We start from the raw sequence: 24,064 nt of genomic DNA, 5'->3' as shown, positions 1-24,064 counted from the left end.
TTCCCAACTCCTTGAATACTGAAGCAGTCCGTGCCTGCATGTAGCAAGGCCTGGACAACATTCAGGCTTGAGCTGATAAGTGGCAAGTAACATTCACGCCAGGCAATGACCATCTCAAACAAGAGAGAATCTTTACCCCTTGACAGTTAACTGTATTACCAACGCTGAATCCCCCACCATCAACATCCGGGAGGGTGGGGTTACCATTGACCAGAGACTTAACTGGACCAGTGATATAAATACTGTGGCCACAACAGCAGGTCAGAGGCTGGGAATACTGCAGCGAGTAACCCACCTCCTGACTCCTCAAAGCCTGTCCACCATCTAGAAGGAACTAGTGAGGAGTGTGATGGAATACTCTCCACTTGTCTGGATGAGTGCAGCTCCAACACTCAAGGAGCTCGACACTATCCAGGACAAAGCAGTCTGACTGGTACCCCATACACCACCTTAAACATTTACTCCCTTTTTTTAAATTTCCAAAATATACTTTATTCATAAAAATCTGTAAAAAATGCATTAACAAGCAGTTTCAAACAGCACCAAGTCAAAAAATACAAACAGTGCAAAGGTGATCAGTTTCCTTCAATACAATCATGAGTTGCCTCACAACCCTACCATTTCACATTTGTCGTGCCAGATACATTTTTACATTTTACAGGAGACATAATTTTCCTGATACAGTTCGAGGGGTTTCCCAAGGATCCAGCCCCTCAGTTCAGCTTGGTGGGGGGACCTTACACTGTGGTCTTTCCCCATTGAGCCTTTGCTGCGGCTACCCCAAGCTTTAGTGCGTCCCTCAGCACGTAGTCCTGGACCTTGGAATGTGCCAGTCTGCAACATTCGGTCGTGGACAACTCTTTGCACTGGAAGACCAGCAAGTTTCGGGCAGACCAAAGGGCGCCTTTCACTGAATTGATAGTCCTCCAGCAGCAGTTGATGTTTGTCTCGGTGTGCATCCCTGGGAACAGCCCGTAGAGCACAGACTCCTGTGTTACAGAGCTGCTTGGGATGAACCTCGACAAAAACCACTGCATCTCTTTCCACACCTGCTTTGCAAAAACACATTCCAGAAGGAGGTGGGCAACCGTCTCTTCCCCACCACAGCCACTGCGGGGGCATTGTGCGGAGGGGGGCGAGAGTTCGGGCGTGCAGGAAGGAACTGACGGGGAGGGCTCTTCTCACCACCAGCCAAGCTACATCTTGGTGCTTGTTTGAAGGTTCTGGTGATGAGGCATTCCGCCAAATGACTTTGGCGGTCTGCTCGGGGAACCATCGGACAGGATCCACCGTCTCCTTTTCCCATAGGGCCTTGAGGACAGTCCGTGCAGACGACTGCCTGATGGATTGGTGGTCAAAGGTGTTTTCCCACAGAAACTGTTCCACGAAAGATAGGTGGTACGGCACGGTCCAACTGCATGGAGCGTTTCGCGGCAATGTGACCAAGCCCATCCTTTGCAACACCGGGGGCAGATAGAACCTCAGCACGTAGTGACACTTAGAGTTTGCGTACTGGAGGTCTACACACAGCTTGATGCAGCCGCACACGAAGGTGGTCATCAGGATGAGGGTACATTTTTCCTGCCCTTACCCAGAGATTTGAACATTGTGTCCCTCCGGACCCGGTCCATTTTAGATCCCCAGATGAAGCGGAAAATGGCTCGGGTGACTGCCACAGCGCAGGAGTGGGGTATGGGCCAGACCTGCGCCATGTACAGCAACAACGTGAACGCCTCGCACCTGATGACCAGGTTCTTACCCACAATGGCGAGAGATCGCTGCCCCCACGTGTTCAACTTTTGTTGTACCTTGGCTACTCGCTCCTCCCAGGTTTAGGTGCACGCCCTGGCCCTTCCGAACCATATCCCCAGCACCTTCAGGTAGTCTGACGTGACGGTGAAGGGGACAAAGGATCGGTCAGCCCAGTTCCCAAAGAACATGGCCTCACTCTTGCTGTGGTTAACTTTGGCTCCCGAGGCCAGTTCGAACTGGTCGCAGATGCTCATCAGTCTGCGCACGGACAGCGGATCCGAGCAGAAGACGGCGACGTCATCCATGTACAGGGAGGTTTTAACCTGAGTGCCTCCACTGCCTGGGATTGTCACCCCTCTTATGCTCGCATCCTTCATAATAGACTCAGCAAAGGGTTCAATAAAGCAAACAAACAAGACTGGGGAGAGAGGACATCTCTCTCCAGATTGGTCGGGCTCCAGATTGGATCGGGAAACTTTCCAATTCCCACCCATTGATTGAGACTGCGCTACTGATGTTTGCGTCGAGCAGTTTGATCCAATTGCAGATTCCCTCCCCAAACCCCATTTTGGAAAGCACGTCCATCATGTAGGTGTGCGATATCCTGTCAAAAGCCTTCTCCTGGTCCAGGCTGATGAGGCAGGTGGCCACCCTCCTGTCCCGTACGTAGGCGATCGTATCCCTGAGTAGCGCGAGACTATCAGAGATCTTCCTGCCGGGTACAGTACAGGTCTGATCGGGGTGAATCACCAACTCCAGAGCAGACTTGACTCGACTGGCTATGACTTTGGACAGAATCTTGTAATCAACATTAAGCAGTGAGATGGGCCGCCAATTTCTGATTTCTGCCCTCTCCCCCTTCTGCTTGTAAATGAGGGTGATGATGCCTTTTCTCATGGATTCTGACATGCTGCCGGCCAGGAGCATACTCTCGTATACTTCCAGCAGGTCCGGGCCGACCCAGTCCCACAGGGCCGAGTACAACTCGATCGGTAAGCCGTCGCTCCCGGGAGTTTTACTCGTCTCGAAAGACTCGACGGCCTTTGTCAGCTCGTCCAGAGTTAGCGGCTTGTCCAGTCTCTCCCTCCTGCTGTCATCTAAGACCTCTGTGATAGATGACAGGAAGGACTGGGAGGCTCTGCTGTCTGTGGGCTTCGCATCATACAGCCCAGCATAAAAGGATTTGCTGATCCTTAGTATGTCGGACTGCGAAGACGTTACCGAGCCATCTTCTTCCTTCAGGCTGCTGATAACAGAGCTCTCTCTGTGTACCTTTTGGAAGAGGTAACGCGAGCACGTCTCATCCTGCTCGATGGAGCGGACTCTGGACCGGAAGATGATCTTGGAGGCCTCCTTGGCAAAGAGCGAGGCCTGCTGGCTCTTCACCTCTTGGAGGTCCTCCTTGACCTCGACCCCCATTGACTGTAACCGGAGTAGATTTTGCATAATTTTCTGGAGTCGGGACAGTTCCCTCTGTCTCTCTCTCGCCTTCTGAACACCTTTGTGGATGAAGAACCTCTTGATGTTCTCCTTAATCGCTTCCCACCAGTGAACTGGAGACTCAAAGAGGGGTTTCACGGTCCTCCAACCTTTGTAATCCCTTTTGAGTTCCTCAACGTTCTCTGGGGTCAGCAGTGTCGCATTGAGCTTCCACGTCCCTCTGCCAACCCGCTGGTCGTCCTGTAAGTGACAGTCGGCCAGTAAGAGGCAGTGGTCGGAGAAGAACACCGGCTTGACGTCGGTGGATCCGACCGTGACAGCACGGGACACAAACAGGAAGTCAATCCTGGAACGGGCAGACCCATCCGATCTTCACATTACGTATAAGCAGCTGCCAATGGTAGGTGGCGATGCTGAGGGTTGGTGGAGAAAATGAATAGCAGAATGTAAGGGGAGCGCAACAACAAAGTTACACTGGCTGGAAGGATTGGGGAGGGGGGTAGGGAGGAAGGATTGGGGATGGTGGGGGAAGGATTGGGGATGGTGGTGGGGGGGGAGGGAGGAAGGATTGGGGGTGATGGGGGGGAGGAAGGCATGGGGGCGTGGGGGAATGCATGGACCAGGCAGCATGGGGAAGGGGAATACATGGGAGCCATGAAATGGGGTATGAGGATGGCATGGTAAGGAATGAAAATGACATGGAATGGGGATATAAAGAAGTACTGTTGCAAGAGAGATACTAATTGCACCGCAAATGTTTTGTGGATCTCTGCGACGAAGTAATAAAAATGCAAATTATTGTTGTCTCTCCAGTCCAATCACAAAATGAAGGTTCGCGCTTGCGCACATTGGTCAGACAACGGGAGTGGGTCGAGTTGCGCGTGCGCAGTGGCCGGGTGCTTCCTTTGCGACTTGGAGCATGTTCTGAGCTGTAATTGTTATGGTCGTGGTCTTCTCTGTCGCTAGAATGTATGCCGCTTCCCCATGGAGAGTGTCTACAGATGAATCTTTCTTATATGACATAATCTCTTTGGGGGTTAGGTCTGGTCTGGGGGAAAACAAATAGCAGGTTGGGACCGATTCAATGCTATCTAAATCGCGCCGACAGTTCATGCGCCCACAAGGGCGGCTCGGAGGGTGGAGGCGTGGCGCATGCGTCTGCCCCGGCGGCGGTTGGGTGCGTAATGCGCCTGCGTAGCTCTCAATAGCCCGCCGGCCCGTTGCCTGGGCGCATGCGCAGGTGGGGTCCACTGGAGACGGTTGGCGGCCGCGCGCTTGCGCAGAGCCACCTCCCCCCACCATTGCGCCGGAGCCGCCGCCGAGAGCGACTCAGTCAGTCAGAGAGAGTGAGTGACGCGGTGGAGGTGTAAGGGACTGACGCGGTGTTTACGTCTCGGTGTGAGTGTCCAGTGGCAGCAGAGAGAGCCGGGACTTGAGGGAAATAAAACCGGTAAGAGACAGAGAGCGAGATAAATCGAGAGAGAGGAACGAGGGGGAAGAAGTAGCCGCGGAGAGGTGGGGTAGGGGCGGGGGTGAGTGAAGAAGCAGCTTTCTCCTGGATCTGAACAATGGCGGCTGGCTGCTGCTGAACAGGCTTCCCAGACTGGAGAGAGAAGGAGAGGGAGGGAGAAGGGCTCTCTCTGCTCATGCAGCAGTCTCCAGCAATGTTTACATTAAAAAGGATTCCCCCCCCTCCTTTTCTTTCTCCACTTTCCTCCTCGCCTTACAGAAAAACCCCGCCAAAAATCTTATTAAACCACAGCCAATTTTCCCCCCTTCCCCCCCCCCCCCCCAACCTTTTCCCAATTTTTGGCTTGAAAGAGATTTTAAGTCAAAAAGGCAGCCAGAAAAGCAATTTTGTTCTTTATTACAACAACGCATTTAAAAAAAAATGCTGTTTAAAGAAAATGGGCGCGGGACCACTACTGTTAACCAGAAGTGGGACCACGAGTCAGTGTTTCCTGTGCCATTGCTGTCATACCTATACACATTTAACCTCTCCCTCCCCCAAAAAAGCACTCAATCCTGCCTATTTTATCCTATTTAATGGTTTTACGAGAATTAGGATCTTGCTGTGCAAGTATCCTCTGAATACTAAGGTTCAGAATATAAATATGAAATTGCACAAGTGATGGTGCAGGATATGAATGCTTCCAGGAGTGCAGAAGACCCACAGTTGTGGTTTTTAATGGTCTTTTACAAAAATGAAAGACTTTTATAACCACTGTTACTGATTTGTCGTGCTGCTTATAGTCTTGCGTGCATAAAAATTGCCTGTGCAAATAACACTTTCACAGTCATTGGCTCCATGATGCCACAAACAGCTTCAACTGACTTTTGAGGGTGAAACTACAGTAATATTGCAGCTTAAAAGTTATAAATAGAATATGCATGACCCATTGGGACATTTCCCCAATTTGTAGTACAGTTCAAAATTAAAATATTTAATGCAATACTTTGAGGGTAGTTGAAGCATTCATTTTGTTTCATATTAAACATTCAATAAATTATATGTTAACTGTATACAGGTATGTAAATATTTAGTATATTTCCTGAGAGATCTTTAGTTTTTAATGCTGATCTGCTGGCCTACATTTTCTTCAACATTTAGTGCAGTAATGGAGAGCTCTCACATTGGCTTCAGTGAGCACTCTTAGATTTCCCATCAGGATTTTAAAAAAAAATGAAACAACTAATATTAACAATAGTCAGAAGTCTTTCTGATATATTTTTGAGTTAATTTTGCATGAAGTACGCAGTGAATTGTTGATTTTTGTCTGAGGTAATATCATTATACTGCCAGGTGATGCTGTGTGGCCCACATATAGTAATTGTATTCAGTTACTGATGTCTGTTCCAGTCAAGGGATTAAAAACCATTCATATTGTGCTCTTTTAAATTTGACGCTTTATCTTTGCAGTCATCAGTGCAAGTTAAAAGTGCCCACTGTTTATCTAGGTGTTTACTTTAAAAAAATGCAAGTCGGTTTCAAGTGTTGTAACAAAATACATATTTTTCAGAATACTTGTATCAAAGTATTTAATTTTTATTGGATTATAAAGTTTCAAATAGAGATTTATAGAGGATATCTTTGAATTTGAGCCGTTAAATACTGTCAGCCGTGGCTCAATTGGTAGCACTCTGACCTCAAAAAAATCAAGGCTGACACTGCATTACATTACTGAGGGAGGTAGCGCAGCAAATTTGGAGGTGCCGTTTTTCGGATGAGCTATTAAACCAAGGCCCCATCTGCCTGATCGGGTGGATGTAAAAGATCCCCTGGCACTATTTCAAAGAAGAGCAGGGGAGTTATCCCCAGTGTCCTGGCCAGTATTTATTTATCCCTCAATCAACATCACAAAAATAGATTATCTGGTTATTATCACATTGCTTTTAGTGGGAGTTTGCTGTACGCAAATTGGCTGCCACGATCCCTACATTACCACAGTGATTACACTTCATCTTATTGGCTGTAAACTGCTTTGAGACATCCGGCGGTCGTTAAAAACCGCTATATAAATGCAAGTCTTTCTTTTCTTTGTAATCAGATAGATGTCCAGTTTATAACCATGAAACCCCATTAAAGAATCATTGGTAATTTGGCAATGTCAGAGGCAATGGTCAGTTGATAAGTCAGTTTTTTATATATATATTATATAGGTTGAGAGATTTCAGAATTTGCTGCACAGAGCCACCTAGTGGCTGGAACCTGTATTACATTTACCATCGCCATCGATTACGCGATCTGGTCGGATCACAGCCAGCTCTACTGGGTCTCACTTTCTGCTAGAACTGCTCACCCATGTAAGATCATTCTGAATAGCAATGCCCCCACCCACAGGGCTTTTCTCCACTACCAACCATTTCTCTGGACCTTCCACTTTCTAACTGTCCCCCATGCTAGCTGCCTTTGTAAGTGGTTCCCTCTCCTCTGGAACTGTTCCCCTCCCTTTCAAATGCACTGTCATCATCCCACACTTCAAATACCACCTTAGATTTCTCTGACCTTGCAAGCTACTACCCCCATGTCCACCCTGTCCCCACCCACCTGAAGTAATTGAACATGTTGTTGCCTCCCTGATATTTTATCTCACCAGCCCTTCCTGTTGGGATTCTTCCTGTCAGATTTCAGCCCCTCCCAAAACACTGAAAATTTCTTGAACATAGCTGACCACACTGTGCACCCCCATACCCCCCCCTGCCCATTCCCCCCAATGTCTTTCCTCTGTTGTCCAGTATGGAGTGGGGGTGAGCAACTGCCCTTGCTTGGTTTCATTGTTAGCTAATCAAGAGGTGTTTTTCTTCTCACCTACACACTGTCTCCTCTTGCAACCTTCCCCCCCCAAAATGATGCATCCTTAACCCCTTCTTCATCTCTGTGCTCCCCACTGGTGATGATATCAGACGTGAAGTCAGCTTCCTCATGTAGCTGTACCTCTCCACCATCTCATAATAAAAGCAAAATACTGCAGATGCTGGAAATCTGAAACAAAAACAAGAAATGCTGGATTCACTCAGCAGGTCTGGCAGCATCTGTGGAAAGAGAAGCAGAGTTAACGTTTCGGGTCAGTGACCCTTCTTCGGAACTCTCCACCATCTCTGTTGGCCTGTTCCAGGCTTTCTTTTGATGGTCTACCTATCTGATCTATATTGGATGAGTCGGAATCTCTTCTGGCTAAGCACTGGGAAGATTGAGGCCAGGTTCTGGAACTCTGCAGCTTTCTCATCTCCCTCTGCAGCCACTGTGTTTGCCTGAACCAGACTGTGCAACTTCAACCCCAAAGCTAAACTTCTGATAACAAAGAAAGCCTACTTCCACCATTGTAAAATTAGCTGCTTCACCCATATTCCAATAAAACCCTCATCAATGTCTTTGTCGCTTCCAGATTCAACTATTCTGCTCTCCTGGCCAACTTCCCATCCTCCACCCTGCATAAACTTAGATTTGTCTTGTCCAATGTCTCTGTCCTTATTGACCTACAGACAGGAAAGTTACAAGTATTGTCAACAACAGTAAACTTTGATCTACTTAAATATAGACTTTTCTGACACTGACATAACCTTTACAAATATATATATATACTAGTAGCATGAGCACTTATCTACAAACTTCACTTCCTGGACATCCAAAACCTCAAATATAAAATTTTTGTACTTGTGTTTAAATCTCCTCATGGCCTCATCCCACACTACCTCTAACCTTGTCCAATGGTAAGACGTCTGCTCATCCCTTCTCCCCACCCCGAGTTCCTCTTTCTCTGAATCCAGTTCACCCCCATTTCACTTTTCCCCTAAACCTCTCCATCTCCCATTCCTTCTTTAAGACCTTGCTTAAAAACCACTTTCACCAAACCTTTGGTCACCCCTCTTCATACCTCCTTTGTCTCGCCATCCTTTTTTTCCCTTCTATGAAGTTCTTTGGGGTGATTTTCTATGTTAGGGAGCAAAATAAATGCAGGTTGCATATTGTGACACGAAACAAAGTGGAATTAATGGGAAATGTATGACCAAATATCGCAACTTCAGGAAGTGAGCTTTGTAGATAAGTGCCCATGCTACTAGTATACATATTTTTGTAAAGGTTATATGTCAGTGTCAGAAAAGTCTGTGTTTAAGTAGATCTAAGTTTACTGTTGTTGACAATACTGTGTTGTAACTTTCCTGTCTGTACTGTAAAGACCTGTTCCATTCTTCAGTGGTGTGTCCAAATCCTGTACATACTGTAGCAGAAAATGAGTAGTCGCAGAAAAGTTATTTCAAAATGTATAAGAGGAACTTACCCAGACTCTCGCTGAATTATTGGGTGATTTTTTTTTTCATTTTGATGCACTTTGCAAACAGCAGTCAGACTTGAAGGGGTAGAGTGTAGCTATCATTGCCTGACACGTAACAGTTTAGGAGATGAAAAAGAAAGTATTTTGAATTTATATAGCACCATTCATGATCACTTGGCATCCCAAAACGCCTTATCGCCAATGAAATACTTTAGTTGAGTGTAATCGTTGTAACACAGGAAACGTGGCAGCCATTTTGCACACAGGAAGGTCCCACAAATAGTAACGTGATAACCAGATAAACTGCTTTAGTGTTGTTAGTTGAGGGATGAATATTGGCCAGGCCATCATGGAGCTCTCCCCTGCTGCTCTTCAATATAGTGCCATGGAATCTTTTGCATCCACCTGAGAGGGCAGACAGAGTTTCAGTTTAATGTGGGGCGGCACAGTGGCGCAGTGGTTAGCACCGCAGCCTCACAGTTCCAGGGACCCGGGTTCGATTCCGGGTACTGCCTGTGTGGAGTTTGCAAGTTCTCCCTGTGTCTGCGTGGGTTTTCTCCGGGTGCTCCGGTTTCCTCCCACAAGCCAAAAGACTTGCAGGTTGATAGGTAAATTGGCCATTATAAATTGTCACTAGTATAGGCAGTTGGTAGGGAAATATAGGGACAGGTGGGGATGTTTGGTAGGAATATGGGATTAGTGTAGGATTAGTATAAATGGGTGGTTGATGTTCGGCATAGACTCGGTGGGCCGAAGGGCCTGTTTCAGTGCTGTATCTCTAATCTAATCTAATCTATATCACCTGAAAGATGGCACCATTAGTTGCAGTGGAATGTTAGCCTGGGTTTTTTGCTTTGCAGTGTGACTGGAAACACAATCTTCTGACTCAGGTGAGTGTGCTACCAGAGTGACAGCTCCCACCATTTGGTTCAAAGATTTCAGTAATGCATGTAACTGGGAGGGAGTTGGAAATGGGAATAGTATCGGGCAATCTACAAATTGGGAGGATTGCCCTTGTAGTATTTTGTTAATGTGGAGATACACAGTGATGCAATGTATGATGGAATTTTTTTTATTCTTTCATGGGATGTGGGCATCGCTGGCTAGGCCAGCATTTATTGCCCATCCGTAATTGCCCATGAGAAGGTGGTGGCGAGCTGACTTCGTGAACTGCTGCAGTCCATGTGAGGCAGGTACACTCACAGTGCTGTTAGGAAGGGAGTTCCAGGATTTTGACCCAGCGACAGTGAAGGAACGGCGATGTAGTTCCAAGTCAGGATGGTGTGTGACTTGGAGAGGAACTTGCAGATGATGGTATTCCCAGGCATTTGCTGCCCTTGTCCTTCTAGTTGGTAGAGGTTGCGGGTTTGGAAGGTACTGTCTATGGAGCCTTGGTCTGTTGCTGCAGTGCATCTTGTAGAAGGTACACACTGATGCCAGTGTGCGTCAGTGGTGGAGGGAGTGAATGTTGTGGATGGGGGCCAATCAAGCGGGTGCTTGGCGGATGGTGCCGAGCTTCTTGAGTGTTGTTGGAGCTGCACCCATCCAGGCAAGTAGAGAGTATTCCATCACACTCCTGACTTGTAGATGCTCGACAGGCTTTGGGGAATCAGGAGGTGAGTTACTCGCCGCAGGACTCCTAGCCTCTGACCTGCTCTAGTAGCCACTGTATTTATATGGCCACTCCAGTTCAGTTTCTGGTCAATAATAGCCCCTAGGATGTTGATAGTGGGGGATTCAGCGATTGTAATGCCATTGAGCGTCATGGGGAGATGATCATTGCCTGGCACTTATGTGGCGCAAATGTTACTTGCCACTTATCAAATCTGTTGATTCCAGTGACGAAGGAAGATCTCATTTATGAGAGGTAAAACCCTTCCTTAGTATCCCATTGGTTTCCTCCCTTGCTCATGCAGTTAAAATTTGGGTGCACGAAGAGAAGCTTTTTAACAGGTAGAGCGGTTAAAGAATGGCAGTTTGATTTTTACTGTAAGTGCATGAGATGTGAAGTGCACAGAGTAAAGGTATGCTGGTCAGTAAAAGTGGGTGAGGAAAAAGATTTGGTGAATATTAATCATTCACTGATAGTATTACGTTATCACCATATGCTGAGTTGCTGCTCAAGGGCATTTGATTGTGAGCTGAAACCTTTTATTCTAACCTTTATACATCATTGATACGGCCACCTTGAAATATTAATTGCAGTTTATTTTCAAAAGTGCAATTGATGTGTAGAAGGAGGTTCGGTGAAGGAGGATAGGAATTCTAGGATTTGGGGATCGAAGCTATGGAAAGAGATTCAGAACTGAAAATTGAGGCATGATGCATATTTTTTAAAACACTCAGGATTACATAATGTAGATGCAAATAGGTCATTTAAAATAGACTGAATGCAGAATTAGAGGGTGTGAATGTCAGACTACAACATCTCTATCAACACTGGATTAGGAGCCATGGTATTCACCTCCTTTCCCCCTCGCGCCTCCCCCCCAATAGAATGGTGAATGTGTGAAATAAACTTCCACATAAAGCAGTTAATGTGGTTCTGGGTAATATCTTCAAAATAGGAGCTGGATAAATATTTGTTTTGGAATGGGGTTGAGGGTTTCCAATAAGGATAAGTACAGATAGGTGTTTGAAAGCTTTTTTTGAGCATGTTCCCTGAATTGCTCATACCCCCATGGAGATTTAATGCCAAGGAATACACCTGGTTTAGGTGTATCAGGTGGGCCATAAGGCTACATAGCTAGTGTGGAGTTTTGCTTGATGTACCTTTAAAGAGAGAGGTAGAATGTTAAAACTTTACTGAAGATATTATGAGGGTTGAGTTCACGAGAGGTTTGATGACCTGAAAAGATGGCTTTCATTTTGTTTTCTTAGGTTCTTGATCCCCACTAGCTTGTAAACTATCTCTCAGCTGAAGTTATTAGTTGTAGTGTACTATGTCTAGTGGTACATGAAGCGACTCCTTTCTTCCACTGATGTCTGCCTTGAGAAAGATATTTGATGACAAGACAGTATCTTGTCTCTCATCCAGCAGGTTTTCTACAGTTGATGTTTATATTTACAATTCTGTAACAGATTTGACTTGTCTTGGATTGTTTCAGCAGCAAAAGACATTTTTACGTGGGCAGGTCATTAGCCTGACACTCAATTCCCTACGTTCGTGGGTTCAAGCCCCGCTTCAATAACTTGAGCACAGAGTCTAGACTGTCGCTTCAGTGCAGAATTGAGAGAGTGCTGTACTGTTGGAGGTGCCATCTTTTGGATGAGACATTAAACTGAGGCCCTGTCTGCTCTCAGGTGGACGTAAAAGATCTCATGGCGCTATTTTGAAGAAAAGCAGGAGAGTTCTCCCTGTTGTTCTGGCCAATATTTATTTCTTGACCAACATCACTCAATAGATTATCTGGTCATTATCAAATTGTTGTCTGTGGGACATTGCTGTGCACATTTATATAACAGTGACTATACTTCAGAAAGTATTTTGTTAACTACAAAACACTTTGGGACATCTTGAGGTTGTGAAAAGCTCTAAGTAAGTGCAAGTTTGTTCATTCTACATTCTTACCAGAACAGGTGGGCTGCCTTTACTCTGGCTCCTACCATTCAACCTGTCTGGCTTGGGTGGCCCTTCAGCTTCCCATCAGGTCAAGTTGTTGTCCCCAGGGAAGGGAAGTGACTCTGTGCAATCTTAAATCTGTTCAGGAGTTGAGTAAGTAAATTCACCAGCCTTTCTAAAGATTTTTCCCTCTTTTCCCTAAGTAAAATTTCTCCCTGTTTCCCACAGACTACGTACGAACAGCAGCTCAGAGGTTAGATGGGCAAACTGGTCCCAATATAACCTGAACTGGATGCCTGGGGATATGAGATTGCAGCCCAGGATCAGTTGTTTAGAATGGTGTCCTTTGATTCCTGAATTGGGTTCCAGTGTACCCCAGACTAACAAGACTGTAAAGGCCTACATGAACTGATTTTGAACAGTCTGTAAAAACCCAATTCCTTGTGTGTTGGGGGCCCACAGCACACACTACTTACAATTTAACAGAAATTGGTAGTCACTCTCAGGCCTAAAAATGGTGAACTGGGAACAGAATATAAGCATTGATAGAATGAGAATGCTATTCTGAGAGTCTTGTCACATTGAGACAAGGTTAAGGTAGATTTTTTTTACACTGTGCCTACCCTGGGATTGCTTGATACTACCTTAGGAATTGCTAGAAGAAAAATATCACGGCCCATCTAGTTCACCTTCTACCATGCTGTTAGTCACATGATACAACAACAATGGAGTTGTTGTCTAATCATGGCAATCGATTAGTCTGCTAGTCGACAACAGACCCAGGCACGGTGCAAGGAAAACTCTCAGTGATGGAAATTTTTGGGAACCATAGGTCCAAAGTTATTTGTTTCTCCCAAGCATGGTATGCTTACCATATGTCATGACTCAAATACACTGTATCCCAAAATATTATTTTCTGAAATAAATCTATTTCTTACATTGGCTAAGGAAGGATTTCTGTTGACCATCTCTGATATTCTTCACCTTGCTGAATGCAATTTTTCTAAAGTAAAGGATATGTTGCAGTGGACAAGCTAAAGAAAGACTTGCATTTATATCATGCCTTTCACATCCTAAAAGTGTACCAAAGTGCTTCACAAACAATGAGTTGTTTTTGAAGTGTAATCGCAGTTCCTCTGAAAGCAAAAGTGCCAGTTTGTGCACAACATGGTCCCGCAAACAGCAATGAGATCGCTGACCTATTTGTGGTGTTGTTTATTTGAAATATAAATGGCTTTAAAACTTCTTTAATTAAAAAAAAATGCTGGAAACGCTCAGCAGGACGGGCAGCATTTGTGGAGTGAGAAACAGAGTTAATGTTTCAGGTTAATGACCTTTCATCAAAAACTGGAAGATGTTTGAGTGCACAATAATAGAAATTTACAGCAAGGAAGGAGGCCATTCAGCCCATTTTGTCTGTGCCGGCCGACAAAGCCATCTAGCCTAATCCCACTTCCAGCTCTTGTTTCGTACTGTTGTAGGTTACAGCACTTTAAGTGCATATCCAAGTACTTTTTACATGTTATGAGGGTTTTTGCCTCTATCACCCTTTCAGGCAGTGAGTTCACAATCCCTACCCCCTCAAATCCCCTCTAAACCTCTTGCCCTAAATCCATGCCCCCTGGTTATGGACCCATCAACCAATGGGAATAGGGCCTTCCTTTCCACTCTATCTAGACTCCTCAATTTTATACACTTCAATTAGCCTCCTTTGTTTCAAAGAAAATAACTCTAGCCCATCCAATCTTTCCTCATAACTAAAATTCTCCAGTCCAGGCAACATCCTGGTAAATCCTGGTAGGGGCGGCGCAGTGGTTAGCACCGCAGCCTCACAGCTCCAGCGACCCGGGTTCAAATCTGGGTACTGCCTGTGTGGAGTTTGCAAGTTCTCCCTGTGTCTGCGTGGGTTTCCTCCGGGTGCTCTGGTTTCCTCCCACAGCCAAAAGACTTGCAGGTTGATAGGTGAATTGGCCATTATAAATTGCCACTAGTATAGGTAGGTGGTAGGGGAATATAGGGACAGGTGAGGATGTGGTAGGAATATGGGATTAGTGCAGGATTAGTATAAATGGGTGGTTAATGGTCAGCACAGACTCGGGCCGAAGGGCCTGTTTCAGTGCTGTGTATCTAAATCTGAATGCCCTCTGTATCCTGTCTAAGTGCAATTACATCTTTTCTATAGTACAGTGACCAGAACGGCAAGCAGTATTCCAGTTGTGGCCTAATTAATATTGTATACAGTTCCAGCATGATCTCCATCCCTTGCTTATAAAGGCAAGTATCCCGTATGATGCCTTGATCACCTGATCTACCTGTCCAGCCACCTTCAGGGATCTGTGGACATGCACTCCAAGGTCCTTTTGTTTCTCTACACTTCTCAGAATCCTACCGTTAGTGTGTACTGTTTTCTTCTTCTTTATCAACCACACGGCCAATTTTAGTATCGTCTGCAAACTTCGTATTCGCCGCATTCAAGTCCAAATTATTGATGTATACCACTAAAAGCAAGGGACCCTGTGGAACCCCGCTGGAAACAGCCTTCCAGTCACCAAGCACCTGTTGCCCATTTCCCTTTGCTTCCTCCTCTGACCAATTTTGGTCCAACTTGCCACTTTGCCTTAGATTCCCCTGAGCTTTTACATTTGTGACCAATCTGCTATGTGGGACCTTACCACAAGACTTGCTAAATTCAAGTGTACATCAAGTGTACTATCCTCATTGAGCCTCCTTGCTACCTCCTCAAAAAAAATTAAATCACGTCAGCCAGATATGACCTTCCCTTAAAAAAATTTGTGCTGACTGTTTTTGATTAATCTGTGTCTTTCTAAATGATTTATCCTAACTCCAGAATTTTTTCCAATAATTTTCCGACCACTGAGGTTAGGCTGACTGGCCTGTAATTACTCGGTCTATCCCTTTCTGCTTTTTTAAGCAATGGTGCAACATTTGCTTTCCTCAGTCCTCTGGCACCACGCCTATAGCCAGAGAGGATTGGAAAATGATGGTCAGTGCCTCCGCTATTCTCTTGTTTCCCTGGGGATTTGTCTGCTTTCAAAGATGTTAAACCCCTTAATACTTACTCTCTCTCAATTTCATCGAATATTTCACACTCCTCCCTGATTGCGATGTCTGTATCATGCTACTCTTTTGTGAAACCAGATGCGAAGTATTCATGAAGAACCATGCCTGCATCCTCAACTTCCCCACCCAGGTTACCCATATGTACCTAATAGGCCCTACACTTTCTTTAGTTATCCTGTTGCTCTTTATTTATTGCTTAAAAGAAAAACTTTGCATTTTCCTTGATTTTACTTCCCAATATTTTTTTTATGTCTTCTCTTTGCTTTCCTAATTTCCTTTTTAATTTTACCCCGACACATTTTATACTCCTCTAGATTTTCTGCAGTATTGAGCCCTCAGTAGCTTCCCTTTTTCCTTTATCTTCTCCTTTAAGCCCCTTGACATCCCGGGGTCTCTGGATTTCTTTAAGGGAACGTACTTGCTCTGAATCCTCACTATTTCTTCCCACTGATCTGGCACTGATTTACCTTCAAGTAGGTAGCTGTTTCCTATCCACTTTAGCTAAATCACATCTCTGCTTAGTAAAATTAGCTTTTCCCCAATTATTCATGGTCTATCTTTGCCCTTTTCTACAACTACCCTAAATCTAACTGAATCATCATAACTCCCACCAAAGTGCTTCAGGACAGATACCCCTTCCACCTCCCCAACTGCATTGCCTAAAACTAAGTCCAGAACTGCCCCTCTCTTGTTGGGCTTGCTTCGTACTAACTAAAAAAAAAAGTATTCCTGAATACATTTTTAAGAATTCTGCTCCCTCTGCCTTTCACGGTAATTCTATCACAGTTAATATTAGAGATGTTGAAATTCCCCACTATTACTGCCCTTCTCAGAGATTTTCCTTTATATTTGCTCTTCTATCTCCCTCTGACTGTTTGGGGGGGCTATAGTACACTCCCAATAGTGTGATGGCCCCTTTTTTGTTCTTCAGTTCAACCCATATGGCCTTATTTGATGATCCTTCTACCATAGCATCCCTCCTCACAGCTATAATTATTTCTTTAATCAATACTGTGACCCCCTCTGTTTTTTATCATCTCTATCTTGTTTGAAAACGCTGTAACCAGGAATGTTGAGCTGCCATTCCTGCCCTTTCAGCCATGTCTCAGTAATAGCAAGAAATCATATTTCCATGTGAAAGGCTGGTCATGCTTAGGGTATTTAAGTGACCTGGTCTGGATGGCTTGCATCCCAGGTTGCTGAAGGAAGTGGGGGAGGAAATAGCAGAAGGGCTTACCTTAATCTTGCAATGTTCTGAATATGGGGAGGTGCCAGAGGATTGGAGAGTGGCAAATGTGACACCCTTATTCAAGAAAGGCTGTAAGGACAGTCCTAGCAACTACAGGCTAGTTAATTTAACATGAGTGGTGGGTAAGGTTTTAGAAACATCAGGAAAAAAAAATCAACAGACACTTGGAGAGGTTTCAGTTAATTAAGGAGAGCCAGCACAGATTTGTACAAGAAAGATCATGCTTGACAAATCTAATTGAATTTTTTGGTGAAGTAACAGAGAAGGTTGATGAAGGTCTGTATGGATTTTAGCAGAGTGTTTCATTAAGTACCACATAAAAGGCAGGTTAACAAAATTGAGACTCGTGGAATAGGAGGGTCAGTATCCAGTTGGATAAAAATATTTAGCTTATGGACAGAAAACAGTGAGTCATGGTAAATGGTTGTTTTTCAAATTGTAGGATGGTAGACAGTTGTCTTCCTCAAGGGTCAGTGCTGGGACCACTGCTTTTTTGCTATGTATAAATGACTTGGATCTTGGAATAAGAGTAGAATTTCAAAATTTCCCCTTGATGCCAAACTTGGAGGAGTGGCGAACAATGAGGATAATGCAAACTCCCTGCAGCAGGATATGGATAGGCTAGCAGAAAGGGCAGGCAAGTGGCAGATGGAATTTAATTAGTGTGAGGCAATACATTTTGCATAAATGACTCTCGATTCAGTAGTAGCCTTCCAAAAGGAATTTGGATAAATGCTTGAATGAGAAAACATTACAGGAATGTGTGGAAAATATAGGCAAGTGGGACGAATCGAATGCTCATCGAAAGGGCTGGTGCAGACTCAGTGGCCCCAAAGACTTGTAGGTGATGGGTAAATTGGCTGTTATAAATTGCCCCTAGTGTAGGTAGGTGGTAGGGCATATGGGATTACTGTGGGGTTAGTATAGATGGGTGGTTGTTGGTTGGCACAGACTCGGTGGGCCGAAGGGCCTGTTTCAGTGCTGTATCTCTAAATAAAATAAAATAAATGTGTTAATCTGTGCTCTCAGCTCATCTGCCTTATTCCCCAGACTTCTTGCATTGAAGTATATATCACTTAGTGCTGCCAAACTCCCTTGTTTCTATTTTCTAGCCTTTGTTTCCTTTGCCTTCCAAACATGCTTACTAATTTTCTGCCTTTCATTTCCAACTTCTTGTATTTTCCTTCAGAATCTACTCTCAGGCTTCCATCCCCCTGCCAAGCTAGAGTAAACCTTCCCCAACAGTATGAGCAAAACTCCGCTTGTACAGGCCCCACCTACCACAGGAGTGGTCCCAAAGCCTCAAGAATCTAAAGCTCTCCCTCCTGCACTATCTCTCCAGCCACGTATTCATCAGCTGTATCTTCCTATTTCTGTAAACACTGGCACGTGGCACTGGGAGTAATGTGGAGATAGTAATTTTGAGGTCCTGCTTTTCCATCTCTCTCCTATCTCCTCAAACTCTGCCTTCAGAATCTCATCCCTCTTTCTGTCTATATCATTGGTGCCAACATGGACCTTGACCTCTCTCTGTTTGCCCTCCCCCTTCAGAAAGTCCTGTAGCCACTCATTGATATCCTTGACCCTGGCACCATGGAAACAACTTACCATCCTGGAGTAAGGTCTACAGCTGCAGAAGCGCCTGTCTGTTCCCCACACTATTGAATCCTGTGTCACTATTGCTCTTGCACTCTTCTCCCCATGCACCCCGCCCCTCCGCACTGTGCAGCTGAGCCACCCATGGTGCTGTGGGCATGGCTTCGCCTGCACTCCCTAGAGGAACCATCACTCCCACCAGTATTCAGAATTGAATACTGGTTGGAGAGCAAGCTGCACTCATGGGTTCCCTGCCTGTCTGATGCTGCTTGTGCTTCTGACAGTCACCCATTCCCTCTCTGCCTACACATTGTTAAGCTGCAGGTGACCACCTCCAGAAACATGCTATCACTGAGCTGCTGTAGCTGGCGACACTTCTTGCATATGTGGTCGTCCAGGCCAGAAGACATGTTTAGGATTTCCCCACATGGCACAGGATGTGTCTTCCACGGGGCTGAGGTTTCCTGCCATTCTTTTACTTTCTAGCTACTCACCAGGTCTCACTTCCTCCCGCTCCCTCACTTGTACTGCTCCTTGTTTTGAAAAAGACCAGAACAGCACCTCTTCCCTCAATGTGCTGAATTCCCTCACTTACCAAATTGCCCAAGTTAAAGCAGTATTCCATCAAGCTGGACTCCATGCTACTTACAGTTTTGAAGCAAGTACAGTATTTTCTATTACCGATTTCCAGCATCTGCAGTATTTTATTTTTTAAACTGTTTTGAAACTTAAAAAAAAATTTCCCTCCCTTATTTTCTCCCTGCCTCCCCCCCCCCCCCCCCCCCCTGAATTTGGTGACGCATGCCATGCTATAAAACTGACAACTTTCCACTACCATGTCTAACATCATGGTGTTTGAGCATGGAAAGTGAGTGTTGGCAGATCTCTTGATTATCGATTGAGCCCAATCTTGTGCTTGCATCATGTCCATGCTGTGTAGTGGTCGTCATTCATGGCAATGATGAATGACGTCCCCAGATCGGGGGGAGGGGGCTACCCCATACCCCTGTCCAACTGTCCTGTCCCAGCAGACACCAATCAAATTAACACAGACCCTTTCTGGTCTGTACATCTCTCTTCCACAGTTAGAAGTGCATTTATGAATTGAAAGAGCAGAGGCATTCTCCTTTGTAAATGGTAAAAAAGAAACTTCCTTTATAAATGAAGTTAGATGAACAAAAGGCTTTGTTTAAAGCATCCAAAAGCTCAACTTTCTTATGTTAGATCACTGCGATACCTTGGATGCAGGGCTTGTTTTCTGACTGCTTTCTTTATTGGATGACTTTACTATCTTCGCAGAGCTTGAATTTACTGTCATTTATTAAATTCATATATAGTTGTATTTTTATTATGTCAATGCCAAAGTTGTCATAATGTATGATTAATGGATTGCATTGCCTTTGGCTTGCTTAACAGGCCACAGGTCTTTAAAACTAATGAATAGCCCTTATATACATGGTGCCCATATATTTAGTTTAGGACTGTTGCAGTCTAAAAGGCTGATGCGAAATCTATCACAGCACTACTGACTGACATCAACAAGAGTCTTGAGGAATGGAGAGAATTAATTAAGTTCAGTAATGTGAATAATTCTTCTGTTTCAGCTTGCCAGATTTCTCAACAGTGTTTACAGATATGGACTAATGCTGAATATATTCATTGCATATCATTCCAGCCAATTAAAAACATGTTTGAAACTCTTTTCATGTAGTTAATTGCAGCTAAACAAGTGTATGCATGATTCGTGTGTTGAATAGTGAATGTGTTGGGGTCAGATATGATGTGCTAAATATCTCCACAAATGAACGCGACAAAATAAATACTTTCTAAGTTATGGTTCCTTCTCAAGTGGCGATAGTTATCATATTACTGGACTATCCAGTACAGCTACTATTTATAGTAGTTGTCGCTTTGTACCAGGTGGGGAGAGCCAGGATGTGAAATAAGCTCTGATGTTTTTGTAGCTTCTGTAGACCAAGATAATCAGTAGAAATTAGTTCCTGGTGCCATACCTGTAGGAAACATTTAAAAAAAATATAAATATATTTCAAAATAAATTTGGAACAGTGTTTGATTTATTAGAGTAATACAGCACAACAACAGGCCCTTCGGCCCAATGCGTCTGCGCTGACCATCAAACGTCCATCCAATCTAATCCCATTTTCCCGCACTTGGCCTGTAGCCTTGTATGCTATGGCGTTTCAGGCGCTCATCCAATTACTACTTAAATGTTGTGAGGGTTCCTGCCTCTACCACCTCATCAGGCAGCATGTTCCAGATTCCAACCACCCTCTGAGTGAAACATTTTTTCCTCAACTCCCCTCTAAACCTCCTGCTCCTTACCTTAAATCTGTGCCTCCTGGTCATTGACTCCTCCGCTAGGGGAAAAAGTTGCTTCCTATCTATCCTATCTGCCCCTCATAATCTTGTATACCTCAATCAGGTCCCCTTCAGACTTCTCTGCTCCAAGGAAAGCAACCCCAACCTATCCAGTTTCTCTCGATAGCTGAAATGCTCCAGCCCAGGCAATATCCTGGTGAATCTCCTCTGCACCCTTTCCAGTGCAATCACATCCTTCCTATAATGTGACCAGAACTGTACACAGTACTCCAACTGTGGCCTAACCAGCATTTTATACAGCTCCATCTTAACCTTCCTGCTCTTTATATTCTACGCCTTGACTAATAAAGGCAAGTATCCCATATGCCTTCCTAACCACCTTATCTACCTGTTCTGCTGCCTTCAGTGATCTATGAACAAGTACACCAAGGTCCCTGTAACCCTCTGTACTTCCTAGGGTCCGACCATCCATTGTATATTCCCTTGCCTTGTTAGTCCTCCCGAAGTGCATCACCTCAGACTTCTCAGGATTAAATTCTATCTGCCACTGCCCAGCCCAACTATATCGTCCTGTAATCTAAGGCTTTCCTCCTCACTATTTACGACACCACCAATTTTTGTGTCATCTGTGAACCTACTGATCATACCACCTATATTCACGTCGAAATCATTAATGTATGCTACAAACAGTAAGGGTACCAGCATTGATCCCTGTGGTACACCACTTGTCACAGGCTTCCACTCGCAAAAACAACCCTCGACCATCACCCTCTGCCTCCTGCCACTAAGCCAATTTTGGATCCAATTTGCCAAATTGCCCTGGATTCCATTGGCTCTTACCTTCTTAACCAATCTCCCATGCGGGACCTTATCAGAAGCCTTACTGATGTCCATGTAGACAACATCAGCTGCTTTACCCTCGTCTACACATCTCGTCACTTCCTCGAAAAATTCAATCAAGTTTGTTAGACACGATCTCTCCCTGACAAAGCCATGCTGACTATTCCTGATTAATTCTTGCCTCTCCAAGTGGAGATTAATCCTGTCTCTCAATTTTTTCCCATAGTTTCCCTATCACTGATGTTAGACTCACTGGCTTATAATTATCTGGTTTATCTCTGCTACCCTTCTTGAATAATGGTACCACATTCCCTGTTCTCCAGTCCTCTGGCACCTCTCCTGTGGCCAGAGAGGATTTGAAAATTTGTGTCAGAGCCCCTGCTATCTCCTCCCTTGCCTCACATAGCAGCCTGGGCCTGGGGATTTATCCACTTTTAAGCCTGCTAAAACATCTATTACTTCCTCCCCTTCAATGCTAATTTGTTCATGTATATCATAATCCCCCTCTCTGATCTCTACACCTACATTGTCCTTCTCCCCAGTGAACACATATGAAAAGTAATCATTTAAAACCACACTTATGTCCTCTGGCTCCACACACGTTGCCACTTTGGTCCTTAATGGGCCCTACTCTTGCCCTTAATATACTGATAAAACGCCTTGGGATTTTCCTTTATCTTGTCTGCCAGTGTTTTTTCATGCCCCCTCTTTGCTCTCCTAAATACTTTTTTAAGTACTCCCCTACACTTTCTATACTCCTCTAGGGCCTCTGCTGTTTTCAGTGCTCTGAATCTATCATAAGCCTCCTTTTTTTCCCCTGATCCAATCCTCTGTATCCCTTGACATCCAGGGTTCCCTGGACTACTCAGGGTAGGCGGTGGCGTAGTGGTATTATCACTGGACTAGTAACCCAGAGACCCAGGGTATTTCTCTGGGGACAGGGTTCGAATCCCACCACAGCAGAAGGTGGAATTTGAATTTAATTAATAAATCTGGAATTAAAAGCTAGTCTAATGATGGCCATGAAAACATTGTCGATTGTTGTAAAAACCCATCTGGTTCACTAATGTCCTTTAGGGAAGGAAATCTGCCGTCCTTACCTGGTCTGGCCTACATGTGACTCCAGACCCACAGCAATGTGGTTAACTCTTACATGCCCTCTGAAATGGCCTAGCAAGCCACTCAGTTGCACCTAACCGCTACGAAGTCAATAAAAAGGAATGAAACCGGACGGACCACCCAGCATCGACCTAGGCACCGGAAACGACAACGGCAAACCCAGCCCTGTCGACCCTGCAAAGTCCTCTTTACTAACATCTGGGGGCTTGTGCCAAAGTTGGGAGAGCTGTCCCACAGACTAGTCAAACATAGTCATACTCATGGAATCATACCTTACAGACAATGTCCCAGACACTGCCATCGCCATCCCCGGGTATGTCCTGTCCCACCGGCAGGACAGACCCACCAGAGGTGGTGGCACAGTGGTATAGAGTAGGGAGGGAGTTGCTCTGTGAGTCCTCAACATCAACTCCGGACCCCATGAAGTCTCATGGCATCAGGTCAAACATGGGCAAGGTAACCTCCTACTGATTACCACCTACTGCCCTCCCTCAGCTGATGACTCAGCACTCCACCATGTTGAACACCACTTGGAGGAAGCACTGAGGGTGGCAAGGGCACAGAATGTACTCTGGGTGGGGGACTTCAATGTCCATCACCAAGAGTGGCTCGGTAGCACCACTACTGACCGAGCTGGCCGAGTCCCAAAGGATATAGCTGCTAGACTGGGTCTGCGGCAGGTGGTGGGGGAACCAACATGAGGGAAAAACATACTTGACCTCGTCCTCACCAATCTGTCTGCTGCAAATGCTTCTGTCCATGACCGTATTGGTAGAAGTTACCACCGCACAGTCCTTGTGGAGACGAAGTCCCGCCTTCACATTGAGGATACTGTCCATCGTGTTGTGTGGCACTATCACCGTGTTAAATAGGATAGATTTCGAACAGATCTAGCAATGCAAAACTGGGCATCCATGAGGCGCTGTGGGCCATCAGCAGCAGCAGCAGAATTGTACTCAACCACAATCTCTAACCTCATGGCCCGGCATATCCCCCACTCTACCATTACCATCAAGCCAGGAGACCAACCCTGGTTCAAGGAAGAGTGCAGGAGGGCATGCCAGGAGCAGCACCAGGCATACCTCAAAATGAGGTGTCAACCTGGTGAAGCTACAACACAGGACTATCTGCGTGCCAAACTGCGTAAGCAGCATGCGATAGACAGAGCTAAGCGATCCCGTAACCAACGGATCAGATCAAAACTCTGCAGTCCTGCCACATCCAGCCATGAATGGTGGTGGACAATTAAACAACTAACTGGAGGAGATGGCTCCACAAATATTCCCATCCTCAATGATGGGGGAGCCCAGC

General features: G+C 45.2%; 1 protein-coding gene across 6 annotated transcripts in view; it reads left to right on the top strand.

Moving 5' to 3' along the window:
* The first annotated feature begins 4,497 nt into the window (after positions 1-4,497).
* creb1b (cAMP responsive element binding protein 1b) overlaps positions 4,498-24,064 on the top strand; it is a 94,171-nt gene continuing 74,604 nt past the window's right edge. For all 6 annotated transcript variants that reach the window (XM_068036090.1, XM_068036094.1, XM_068036095.1 and 3 more), the window contains exon 1: positions 4,498-4,642. The gene's annotated coding sequence lies outside the window, so the exon portion shown is untranslated. The remainder of the gene's footprint in view (positions 4,643-24,064) is intronic.

The sequence above is a fragment of the Heterodontus francisci genome, chromosome 7 (assembly GCF_036365525.1).
Source record: "Heterodontus francisci isolate sHetFra1 chromosome 7, sHetFra1.hap1, whole genome shotgun sequence".
Taxonomy (NCBI): domain Eukaryota; kingdom Metazoa; phylum Chordata; class Chondrichthyes; order Heterodontiformes; family Heterodontidae; genus Heterodontus; species Heterodontus francisci.
Note: the sequence above shows the minus strand (reverse complement) of the source record. Positions and strands in the feature narration are given on the sequence as shown.